General features: G+C 60.7%; 2 non-coding genes across 2 annotated transcripts; both read right to left on the reverse strand.

The window, feature by feature from the left end:
• Positions 1-848: 848 nt before the first annotated feature.
• LOC142795906 (5.8S ribosomal RNA) lies at positions 849-1001 on the reverse strand. The gene has a single exon (XR_012893401.1). It is a non-coding gene; the product is annotated as a 5.8S ribosomal RNA (ribosomal RNA).
• A 1719-nt stretch (positions 1002-2720) lies between these two features.
• LOC142795907 (small subunit ribosomal RNA) lies at positions 2721-4535 on the reverse strand. The gene has a single exon (XR_012893402.1). It is a non-coding gene; the product is annotated as a small subunit ribosomal RNA (ribosomal RNA).
• Positions 4536-12500: the final 7965 nt, after the last annotated feature.

A 12500-nucleotide genomic window follows, 5' to 3' on the forward strand; every position in this document is an offset into this window, starting at 1 on the left:
ACCGTGTCGAAAGCCCAAACACCGCCGAGGCCAGTCGCCGCCGCCGCAAGGGCAGCCACGCAGCCTGGCGAGAGGCATCGTCTCGTGTAGCGTCGCCCCCGCCCCAACTGGAGTGGCCCAGTTTTTTGAACGGGACGGGAACTGCGAAGCACTTAGACCGACGGCGGACTACGACGAGAACGCCTTAAGCTTCGCCAACGTTTCGCCAACTCGTGCGGGAGACTTTTTCCGCTTCGCGGCAAGTCGTCGCGCCGTGCTCTCCGCATCAACCGCGTACGCAGCGAACCGCAAACGTCGGGCGCAGCCTCCTCACCTCCCTGCGCTTTGCGCGCGAACGTTCCCTGTTCGCGCGGCAAAGCCTGGAGGAGGCACGGCCCCGCAGCGTGTTCGAGCGCCCGGTCTACGGGACACCCTGCTTACTTCGAGGGCAACAAGCGCAACGCAAGGCTGCGATCTCGCGCACTTTGCGCACGGCTGGAGAAGCTTTGCTGGCCGGCTTTCGCTCCTCGTGTTTACCGTGCGTTAAAGTTGCGCGTCCGTGGCTCTCGCAGCTCTTGCGCGCCCGGTCGCAGAGAGGAGTACGCAACCTCGACCGCACTTTCCCTGCAGGCTTCCTTCCGACTCGAAGTCCTGCGGCGGTCTCAACGAGGTGCCACATCCTCAATGCAGTCGGTCGCCCCCGTTTCGGTTGGGCTCTGGCACGACGGTCGCCACCGTCTCGCCCTTGAGTGGCCGCTGTTGGCGCTCGCTGTGAGGTGTTCAGCGTGCTGTCCGTGTTGCCGACGCGGTCAAAACGAGTCGACGGCTCACGTTCCCTTGTGCGCCGAAGGCTCTCTTGATATGTGATCCGACCCTCAGACAGACGAAGCCAAGGGAAGACCCAAGGCCGCAATGTGCGTTCAAAGAATCAGTGCTCAGTGTGTCCTGCAATTCACACCAAGTCTCGCAGCTGGCTGCGTTCTTCATCGACCCGAGAACCGAGTGATCCACCGCTTAGAGTCGTGAAAAAGTGTTTGTTCAATTCCGTACAGTCAAAACCAAACGTTTCTGGCACTCGGCCAAACAGTGGCCAAGAAGGGCGCTTTTCAGCGCACGCTTGGACTCCAAAACTCTGCCGCGCCTTTTTCGGCTGCCGCAAATCGAGCAAACGGTGTGTTTCGGACGGCGTTTCGCTTCCGCTACTTGCGAGTGCTTTCGTGGTCCACCCCTCTATAAATACTCGGGAGGCGTCGAAGCCGGTTCTCCAAGCCGGACCCGTAGGTATCGTTGTGTGCTCGCTCTCATTGGCCCGCCTAACCAGAAAATGCCTGCGGTACACCCATTTGGATAAGAGTGCACGCAGATGCGGGCCTCGACGGCTACACATTTCCTCGGGCGGCCGCCTCCCGGCCTCCGTGGAGCGCGGGATGCACGGTCCCATCGACAAGCCTCTCCCGTTTTTACCGTGGCGTCGCGGTTCACCACGGCGGGCGGGTCGGTCTCCTCCGCATAAAAAGGGGGACCCCCGCTTTTTGTTCCACGAAATCGCACAAGCTTTTTTCGCATCCACGGTTTGCCACCGCACACCAAAATGCCGATCCGGCTGCCTACTTTAGCCAACAGGTGGAGCCAGGCGCGCCGTACTTGCGCGGCACTTCCCACGTCCACCGAAGTCGGTGCCAAGGACCACTTTCGGCGCCGGAGCCGCGTACGAGCCTACTCGAGGCGGAAGAACGAAGCCAGCAAGGGCCTGGCCGCAAGTGCGTTCAATTGTCGGGACGTCCAAGTCCCTCGTTCTTCCGTGCTTCCTCTTTCGGCAAGTCGTTGCGGCACCTTCCCAAAGCGCGCAGACCCGCTAATCGCGACGAGCGCGACGTGGCCGTGCCGCCTTTCCCTCGGCAGCAAGCAAAACGCCTGGCAACGTCGACGCTCCCCTAACCGCGATCTCGCACCGTGTTTCGTGTGGCGAATTCAAAAGCCGGCCGGCGCTGCTGCAACCATTACGGTCGGTACGCATACGCCGCGGAGGGCGGGACGGTCATCGGAGCGTGCGGTTCCTCCATCGAGTACTGCGCACCTCGGCCGTCGCATCGCCGTGCCATGACCGGCCGCGCGTCAACGCGAACCGGTGCCAGCGAGATCCCTCGCCTGCAAGAACCGACCGGCAGCCTCCGTCACCCGAGGACGCGGAGGCGCTTGCCGCGGACGGCGGGACGGTATGCACTGGTGCACAGCGGACCCGTCACATCGCCAGTTCCTTGACCGACCGCCGACGCTTGTGCCGTTCCTCTCGTACTTGGCAGTCGCCGCGCGATTGTCGGGTCTCGTTCTTGCACGCTCGAACGGTCGGGAGGGCACTCGGCTGGCGTTTCGGGAACGCGCAGCCTCGCCTTCTACCGACGTAACCACGACTCGCCGTTCGCGCTCCGCCGCTCCTGTTTACAGTACTAGGCGGTCCCGCAGCGGTCGGGTCGCGCATTTCGAGCGCTTCGAGCCACGGTGCAGTGGCGGGTCGAAAGCCGACCTATGAGTGCGTTGCGCCGTTTGTACCCGCGTCCGCCACCTGGCCGACCGTCCAAGGTCGCGGTGTTGGCGTCCGCTGGGCGCAACAATTTGTCACGGGGTGCCGCTCCACATTCAGGCAGCCCCGTGGGGAAAAGCCGACCCCGCGTCCAAACGGGGTCAGCGGCAGAAAGTGTCGGGCGCAGACGCAGCTGAGGCGCTCACCCTTCACAATCCGTTAATGATCCTTCCGCAGGTTCACCTACGGAAACCTTGTTACGACTTTTACTTCCTCTAAATGATCAAGTTTGGTCATCTTTCCAACAGACCGGCGCAACCGAAAGGCCGCGCCGGACATCGGTCCGAAGACCTCACTAAATCATTCAATCGGTAGTAGCGACGGGCGGTGTGTACAAAGGGCAGGGACGTAATCAACGCGAGCTTATGACTCGCGCTTACTGGGAATTCCTCGTTCAAGGGGAACAATTGCAAGCCCCTATCCCAATCACGAAAGAAGTTCCACGGGTTACCCAGTCTTTTCAGACAGGGATAAAGACACGCTGCTTCCTTCAGTGTAGCGCGCGTGCGGCCCCGGACATCTAAGGGCATCACAGACCTGTTATTGCTCTGTTTCGTGCGGCTAGGAGCCGCTTGTCCCTCTAAGAAGGTTGTAAGGTGCTGGGAACCCCGCACCTATTTAATAGGCTAGAGTCTCGTTCGTTATCGGAATTAACCAGACAAATCGCTCCACCAACTAAGAACGGCCATGCACCACCATCCACCGAATCAAGAAAGAGCTCTCAATCTGTCAATCCTCCCAGTGTCCGGGCCGGGTAAGTTTTCCCGTGTTGAGTCAAATTAAGCCGCAGGCTCCACTCCTGGTGGTGCCCTTCCGTCAATTCCTTTAAGTTTCAGCTTTGCAACCATACTTCCCCCGGAACCCAAATACTTTGGTTTCCCGGAAGCTGCCCGCCGAGTCATTTGAGTAACTCAGGCGGATCGCTGGTTGGCATCGTTTATGGTCAGAACTAGGGCGGTATCTGATCGCCTTCGAACCTCTGACTTTCGTTCTTGATCAATGAAAACATTCTTGGCAAATGCTTTCGCAGTAGTTCGTCTTGCGACGGTCCAAGAATTTCACCTCTAGCGCCGCAATACGAATGCCCCCGTCCGTCCCTCTTAATCATTACCTCGTATTCCAAAAACCAACAGAACAGAAACGAGGTCTTGTTCTATTATTCCATGCAAGTTTATTCAGGCGACTCGCCTGCGTTGAGCACTCTAATTTTTTCAAAGTAAAAGCACCGGCCATCTCGAGGCACACAATGAAGTGCACCAAGAAAGAACCGGCATGATGTTCAGTCCGAGCCGTCGCATCGGGTAGATGCACTACTCGTCTGGAACTGAGATCCAACTACGAGCTTTTTAACCGCAGCAGCTTTAGTATACGCTATTGGAGCTGGAATTACCGCGGCTGCTGGCACCAGACTTGCCCTCCAATTGATCCTCGTTAAAGGATTTAGAGTGTACTCATTTCAATTACGGGGCCTCAAAAGAGTCCCGTATTGTTATTTTTCGTCACTACCTCCCCGTGCCGGGAGTGGGTAATTTGCGCGCCTGCTGCCTTCCTTGGATGTGGTAGCCGTTTCTCAGGCTCCCTCTCCGGAATCGAACCCTGATTCTCCGTTACCCGTAACAACCATGGTAAGCAAGTAACCTACCATCGAAAGTTGATAAGGCAGACAATTGAAAGAAACGTCGCCGGCTCGTGGCCATGCGATCAGCACAAAGTTATCCAGAGTCACCACACAATACGGGCCGAAACCCGATCGATCTTGGTCTAATAAAAGCACCCGTTACCCAAAGGGCTCCAGGCTCACTGCATGTATTAGCTCTAGAATTGCCACAGTTATCCAAGTAGGAAGAAACGATCTAAGGAACCATAACTGATTTAATGAGCCATTCGCGGTTTCGCCTTATTTCGGCATGTACTTAGACATGCATGGCTTAATCTTTGAGACAAGCATATGATTACTGGCAGGATCAACCAGGTAATCGTTCGACTGCGCGTCCGTCCTCGCCCTCGGCGGGCCGGACGCAGTCTGTGTGCGGCGGAGGCCACCTTCAGGCGCCCCAACACGCTTATTTTGCACTCCGAGATGACGGCGTTCGAGCTCGCTACGGCACAACCTTCCCGAAAGACGAGTGGGAGCCGTGCGGCAAGAAGCACGTTCATGCTCGCTCTTTTTCGTTGCATCGACTCGGTCGCGCCGTGCGGGTTGCCCAAGCCCGCTGCACTGTCGGTGGACCGGCCGGAACTAGCAACGGAGCCGAGACTGCAAAGCCGCCAGACGACGGGTCACGCCCGCGTCTTCGGCGCTTTCGCATCTGAATCGCCCGAGGACGACACGGAACACACCTCGATATCGTGGTAAAACGGCACCGTCCGACAACCAGCCCCTAACGCATCAAGCGGATGAGGCTGCAGACGACTGCCGTGGATTCCCCTGGAGCAGACCCGAGGACACGCTTGACGAGGCCGAAGCCCGCCGCATATCAGACACCCGGTCGCTTTCGCGTACGCCGCTCACGAGAACCCCCACATAATAGCAGCGATAAGTACCCAGACCTCCTTGGGCCCTAATACGAGCGTACTCGAGAAAATTTCACCGCGGGTGTGCCCCGAAACGTGTGGCATGTTGAGCGTGCCACAAGTCTACGTCGCTCTCAAACCCGCCGAGGTCGTAGAATTTGCGACCCTACTCACGAAATTCCCACCGAGGATACGGCCGCAAACGTACCGCACCTTGGGTAGGCCACGAGTTTGTGCAACACTACGCTGACGGCACAGCACCGAGGTCGTGCGCGCACGCACGGGAAAATTCCGCCGCGGTTTCTGCCGAAAACGTGAGGCACCACGACTCTCCGCAAGTTCGCGTCGACTGCGAAAGACCGAAGTCGTGAACGACGTGTCCGCTACTCGCCGCCGACACGCTGGACACCAAACGTACAACGACTCGACGGCGTCGTAGAGGCCCACGACGCGGTTTTCCTTAACGACGTCTCGGCGTGGCACCGACAGGTTAGAACGGCCGACCAACGTTCCCTGTCCGCCGTTCGGCTCAGTCGAAGGGCTCGGCGACTTCGGCAACGCTGCGAAGCCGCACGGTGACGCACGCCATGTCCCCATTTTTTTTTTTCTTTCTGCGTCTGCCGGGGTGCCCCTATAATAGCAGCGATAAGCACCCAGACCGCCGTGGGTCGCTCGCCCCGGCTGACGTGGTTTTTCGTACTCCTGCGGCGGTCGCCGTCAAGCACGTCCAAATACGCTACTTTCGTGGGCGCATTCACGCTCTTTCGCTTCGCCGGAGTGCCAGCACTCACTCTGCCAAAAACGGCGAACATCCGAGCGGCGGTTCCCACTTTTGCGTCGGCGTCGCAAACCCCGCCCCGGCAGACGAGGTTTGCCGTACTCGTGCGACGGTGGCCGGCGGGCACGTCGAAAGACGCCGATATCGTGCGCGAATTGGCGCACCTTGGCTTCACCGGAGTGCCGCCACTGACTCCTCCAAAAACGGCGAAGATCCGAGCGGCGCTTCCCACTTTCGCATCGGCGTCCCGAACTCCGCCCCGGCTGACGCGGTTTACCGTACTCGTGCGACGGTCGCCGGCGAGCACGTGGAAAGACGCCGATATCGTGCCCGAATCGGCTCCGTTCGGCTTCGCCGGAGTGCCAGCACTGGCTCGGCGAAAGACGACGAACATCCGAGCGACGGTTCTCACTATTGCGTACGCGTCGCAAACCCCGCCCCGGCAGACGCACTTTGCCGTACTCGTGCGACGGTCGCCGGCGAGCACGTAGAAAGACGCCGATATCGTGCCGGAATCGGCCCCGTTTGGCTTCGCCGGAGTGCCAGCACTCACTCGGCCACAAACGGCGAACATCCGAGCGGCGGTTCCCACTTAGCCGTCGGCGTCCCGAACTCCGCCCCGGCAGACGCGGTTGCCGAGCTCGTGCGACTAGCGACCGCGAAGCCGTCTCGCGACGCCGCTTTCGTGCGCGGCTCCCACTGCGACCTGGGTCACCCGAGGTCGACGAGCAAAAAAGAATGTCGAAAAAAATTTTTTTTTTTTTTTGCGTCTGCCGGGGTGCCCCTATAATAGCAGCGATAAGCACCCAGACCGCCATGGGTCGCTCGCCCCGGCTGACGTGGTTTTTCGTTTTCCTGCGGTGGTCGTCGTCAAGCACGTCCAAACACGCCACTTTCGTGGGCGCATTCGCGCTCTTTCGCTTCGCCGGAGTGCCAGCACTCACTCTGCCAAAAACGGCGAACATCCGAGCGGCGGTTCCCACTTTTGCGTCGGCGTCGCAAACCCCGCCCCGGCAGACGAGGTTTGCCGTACTCGTGCGACGGTGGCCGGCGGGCACGTCGAAAGACGCCGATATCGTGCGCGAATTGGCGCACCTTGGCTTCACCGGAGTGCCGCCACTGACTCCTCCAAAAACGGCGAAGATCCGAGCGGCGCTTCCCACTTTCGCATCGGCGTCCCGAACTCCGCCCCGGCTGACGCGGTTTACCGTACTCGTGCGACGGTCGCCGGCGAGCACGTGGAAAGACGCCGATATCGTGCCCGAATCGGCTCCGTTCGGCTTCGCCGGATTGCCAGCACTGGCTCGGCGAAAGACGACGAACATCCGAGCGACGGTTCTCACTATTGCGTACGCGTCGCAAACCCCGCCCCGGCAGACGCACTTTGCCGTACTCGTGCGACGGTCGCCGGCGAGCACGTAGAAAGACGCCGATATCGTGCCGGAATCGGCCCCGTTTGGCTTCGCCGGAGTGCCAGCACTCACTCGGCCACAAACGGCGAACATCCGAGCGGCGGTTCCCACTTAGCCGTCGGCGTCCCGAACTCCGCCCCGGCAGACGCGGTTGCCGAGCTCGTGCGACTAGCGACCGCGAAGCCGTCTCGCGACGCCGCTTTCGTGCGCGGCTCCCACTGCGACCTGGGTCACCCGAGGTCGACGAGCAAAAAAGAATGTCGAAAAAAATTTTTTTTTTTTTTTTTGCGTCTGCCGGGGTGCCCCTATAATAGCAGCGATAAGCACCCAGACCGCCATGGGTCGCTCGCCCCGGCTGACGTGGTTTTTCGTTTTCCTGCGGTGGTCGTCGTCAAGCACGTCCAAACACGCCACTTTCGTGGGCGCATTCGCGCTCTTTCGCTTCGCCGGAGTGCCAGCACTCACTCTGCCAAAAACGGCGAACATCCTAGTGGCGGTTCCCACTTTTGCGTCGGCGTCGCCAACCCCGCCCCGGCATACGCGGTTTGCCGTACTCGTGCGGCGGTGGCCGGCGGGCACGTCGAAAGACACCGATATCGTGCGCGAGTCGATGCTTCTTGGTCTCGCAGGAGGGCCGCCACTCACTCCTGCAAAAACGGCGAAGATCCGAGCGGCGCTTCCCACTTTTTCGTCGGCGTCGCAAACCTCGCCCCGGCAGACGCGCTTTGCCGTACTCGTGCGACGGTCGCCGGCGAGCACGTCGAAATACGCCGATATCGTGCCCGAATCGGCCCCGTTTCGCTTCGCCGGAGTGCCAGCACTCGCTCGGCCAAAGACGACGAACATCCGAGCGACGGTTCCCACTATTGCGTACGCGTCGCGAACCCCGCCCCGGCAGACGCGGTTTGCCGTACTCGTGCGGCGGTGGCCGGCGGGCACGTCGAAAGACGCCGATATCGTGCACGAATTGGCGCTCCTTGGCTTCACCGGAGTGCCAGCACTCACTCGGCCAAAAACGGCGAACATCCGAGCAGCGGTACCCACTTAGCCGTCGGCATCCCGAACTCCGCGCCGGCTGACGCGGTTGCCGAGCTCGTGCGACTAGCGACCGCGAACGCGTCTCGCGACGCCGCTTTCGTGCGCGGCTCCCATTGCGACCTGGGTTACCCGAGCTCGACCAGCAAAAAAGAAGGTCGAAAATTTTTTTTTTTTTTCTGCGTCTGCCGGGGTGCCCCTATAATAGCAGCGATAAGCACCCAGACCGCCGTGTGTCGCTCGCCCCGGCTGACGTGGTTTTTCGTACTCCTGCAGCGGTCGCCGTCACGCACGTCCAAATACGCCACTTTCGTGGGCGCATTCGCGCTCTTTCGCGTCGCCGGAGTGCCAGCACTCACTCTGCCAAAAACGGCCAACATCCGAGCGGCGGTTCCCACTTTTGCGTCGGCGTCGTAAACCCCGCCCCGGCAGACGCGGTTTGCCCTACTCGTGCGACGGTCGCCGGCGAGCGCGTCGAAAGACGCCGATATCGTGCGCTAATTGGCGCTCCTTGGCTTCTCCGGAGTGCCGCCACTCACTCCTCCAAAAACGGCGAAGATCCGAGCGGCGTTCTCCACTTTCGCATCGGCGTCCCGAACTCCGCCCGGGCTGACGCGGTTTACCGTACTCGTGCGACGGTCGCCGGCGGGCACGTCGAAAGACGCCGATATCGTGCCGTAATCGGCCCCGTTTGGCTTCGCCCGTGTGCCAGCACTCACTCGGCCAAAAACGGCGAACATCCGAGCAGCGTTTCCCACTTTCGCATCGGCGTCCCGAAGCCCGCCCCGGCAGACGCGGTTTGCCCTACTCGAGCGACGGTCGCCGGCGATCACGTCGAAAGGCGCCGAATTCGTGCACGAATCGATGCTTCTTGGTCTCGCAGGAGGGCCGCCACTCACTCCTGCAAAAACGGCGAAGATCCGAGTTGCGCTTCCCACTTTTTCGTCGGCGTCCCGAACTACGCCCCGGCTGACGCGGTTTACCGTACTCGTGCGACGGTCGCCGGCGGGCACTTCAAAATACGCCGATTTCGTGGGCGCATTCACGCTGTTTCGCTTCCCCGGAGTGCCAACACTCACTCTGCCGAAAGCGGCGATCATCCGAGCGGCGGTTCCCACTTTTGCGTCGGCTTCGCAAACGGCGCCCCGGCAGACGCGCTCGTGCGACGTACTCGTGCGACGGTCGCCGGCGAGCACGTCGAAAGACGCCGATATCGTGCTCGAATCGACCCCGTTTCGCTTCGCCGGAGTGCTGCCAGTCACGGCGCAGAAAACGGCGAACAAGTGTTTTTTTTTTTTTTTTTCCTAGAATTTGTGTTATAGAAGGCACATTTGATATCGGACGATAATTTTCAACTTTATCACGCGCACCGATTTTCGTGTAGAGGTTTGCAAGTTTATGGGAATTTCTCCACTTGGAATAATGCGATTTAGTAGTACTACGAGAACTTCATGGATGTACTCAAGGGTACGGGGCAAGTCAGTTACGTCAACACCTGCAGATTTTTTACACTTCAAACTGAAAATTGTTGGTTGTGAGTCCTCGTGTGATATTAAAGGCCGATTCGCTAACACATAGAACAAAGAAAGAAAGGAAGAAAAAACGCCCGCGCTCGCTCAAGAAACCTGGGTTCGCAACAAGTGGCAACAACAAGCAACCGAGCGAGTGCGCCAAAACCCGTGGCGGCCGAACAAACGCGAAGTCCCAACCGCGTCAGCCGGGGCGGCACGGGACAGGAAAAATCACTTCAGCCGGGGCGGCGGGGCACCGAATAAACCTCGTCACCTCGTCGCAGGATAAAAGAGGAAACAAAAAGTCTAAACAGCGTCTGCTGGAGCGAATGCGTAATAAAACAACAACAACAACAAAAAAAAAAAACACCCGCGCTCAAGAAGTCTGCAATCACCACAAAAGGCGACTGTGACCGAGCAGCGTCAGCCGGGGCCGTGCGGAAACGGAAAAACCGCGACTACCGGGGCGTCGAGGCACCGAAAAATCCACTTCAGCCGCGGCGAAAAAAAAAAACAAAAAGAAAGACGGAGGGGGGGGGGGAACCACGTCTGCCGGGGCGAAGGAAAAAAAAAAAACGCGTCTGCCGGGGCGAGCCCGGGTGCGGCACCACCGGGAAAACTGTGGCAAACAGACATGGCGATCGAGTGAGTGGGCCGCCAGCCAGGCTCAGCCAAAAAGTGCAAAGTCCGAACTGCGTCAGCCGGGGCGGCAAAAACCACGTCAGCCGGGGCGGCGCAAAAAACCGCGTCTGCCGGGGCGGCACGAAACCGCGTCAGCCGGGGCGGCGCGAAAACTGCGTCAGCCGGGGCGAAAGAAAAAAAAAAAACGCGTCTGCCGGGCGAGCCCGGGTGCGGCACCACCGGGAAAACTGTGGCAAACAGACATGGCGATCGAGTGAGTGGGCCGCCAGCCAGGCACAGCCGAAAAGTGCAAAGTCCGAACCGTGTCAGCCGGGGCGGCAAAAAACCGCGTCAGCCGGGGCGGCGCAAAAACCGCGTCTGCCGGGGCGGCACGAAACCGCGTCAGCCGGGCGGCGCGAAAACTGCGTCAGCCGGGGCGAGCCCGGGTGCGGCACCACCGGGAAAACTGTGGCAAACAGACATGGCGATCGAGTGAGTGGGCCGCCAGCCAGGCTCAGCCAAAAAGTGCCAAGTCCGAACTGCGTCAGCCGGGGCGGCAAAAACCGCGTCAGCCGGGGCGGCGCAAAAAACCGCGTCTGCCGGGGCGGCGCGAAAACCGCGTCTGCCGGGGCGGCGCGAAAACTGCGTCAGCCGGGGCGAAAGAAAAAAAAAAACGCGTCTGCCGGGGCGAGCCCGGGTGCGGCACCACCGGGAAAACTGTGGCAAACAGACATGGCGATCGAGTGAGTGGGCCGCCAGCAAGGCTCAGCCAAAAAGTGCTAAGTCCGAACTGCGTCAGCTGGGGCGGCAAAAAACCGCGTCTGCCGGGGCGGCACGAAACCGCGTCAGCCGGGGCGGCGCGAAAACCGCGTCTGCCGGGGCGGCACGAAACCGCGTCAGCCGGGGCGGCGCGAAAACTGCGTCAGCCGGGGCGAGCCCGGGTGCGGCACCACCGGGAAAACTGTGGCTAACAGACATGGCGATCGAGTGAGTGGGCCACCAGCCAGGCTCAGCCAAAAAGTGCTAAGTCCGAACTGCGTCAGCCGGGGCGGCAAAAACCGCGTCAGCCGGGGCGGCGCAAAAAACCGCGTCTGCCGGGGCGGCACGAAACCGCGTCAGCCGGGGCGGCGCGAAAACTGCGTCAGCCGGGGCGAAAGAAAAAAAAAAAACGCGTCTGCCGGGGCGAGCCCGGGTGCGGCACCACCGGGAAAACTGTGGCAAACAGACATGGCGATCGAGTGAGTGGGCCGCCAGCCAGGCACAGCCGAAAAGTGCCAAGTCCGAACTGCGTCAGCCGGGGCGGCAAAAAACCGCGTCAGCCGGGGCGGCGCAAAAAACCGCGTCTGCCGGGGCGGCACGAAACCGCGTCAGCCGGGGCGGCGCGAAAACTGCGTCAGCCGGGGCGAGCCCGGGTGCGGCACCACCGGGAAAACTGTGGCAAACAGACATGGCGATCGAGTGAGTGGGCCGCCAGCCAGGCTCAGCCAAAAAGTGCCAAGTCCGAACTGCGTCAGCCGGGGCGGCGCAAAAAACCGCGTCTGCCGGGGCGGCGCGAAAACCGCGTCTGCCGGGGCGGCGCGAAAACTGCGTCAGCCGGGCGAAAGAAAAAAAAAACGCGTCTGCCGGGGCGAGCCCGGGTGCGGCACCACCGGGAAAACTGTGGCAAACAGACATGGCGATCGAGTGAGTGGGCCGCCAGCAAGGCTCAGCCAAAAAGTGCCAAGTCCGAACTGCGTCAGCCGGGGCGGCAAAAAACCGCGTCTGCCGGGGCGGCACGAAACCGCGTCAGCCGGGGCGGCGCGAAAACCGCGTCTGCCGGGGCGGCACGAAACCGCGTCAGCCGGGGCGAGCCCGGGTGCGGCACCACCGGGAAAACTGTGGCAAACAGACATGGCGATCGAGTGAGTGGGCCGCCAGCCAGGCACAGCCGAAAAGTGCTAAGTCCGAACTGCGTCAGCCGGGGCGGCAAAAACCGCGTCAGCCGGGGCGGCGCAAAAACCGCGTCTGCCGGGGCGAATGCAAAAAAAACAAAGAAAAAAGCCCGCGCTTAATCAAAAGAAAACAAAGAA

This window comes from Rhipicephalus microplus, unplaced genomic scaffold, assembly GCF_043290135.1.
Source record: "Rhipicephalus microplus isolate Deutch F79 unplaced genomic scaffold, USDA_Rmic scaffold_945, whole genome shotgun sequence".
In the NCBI taxonomy this organism is placed as follows: Eukaryota; Metazoa; Arthropoda; class Arachnida; order Ixodida; family Ixodidae; genus Rhipicephalus; species Rhipicephalus microplus.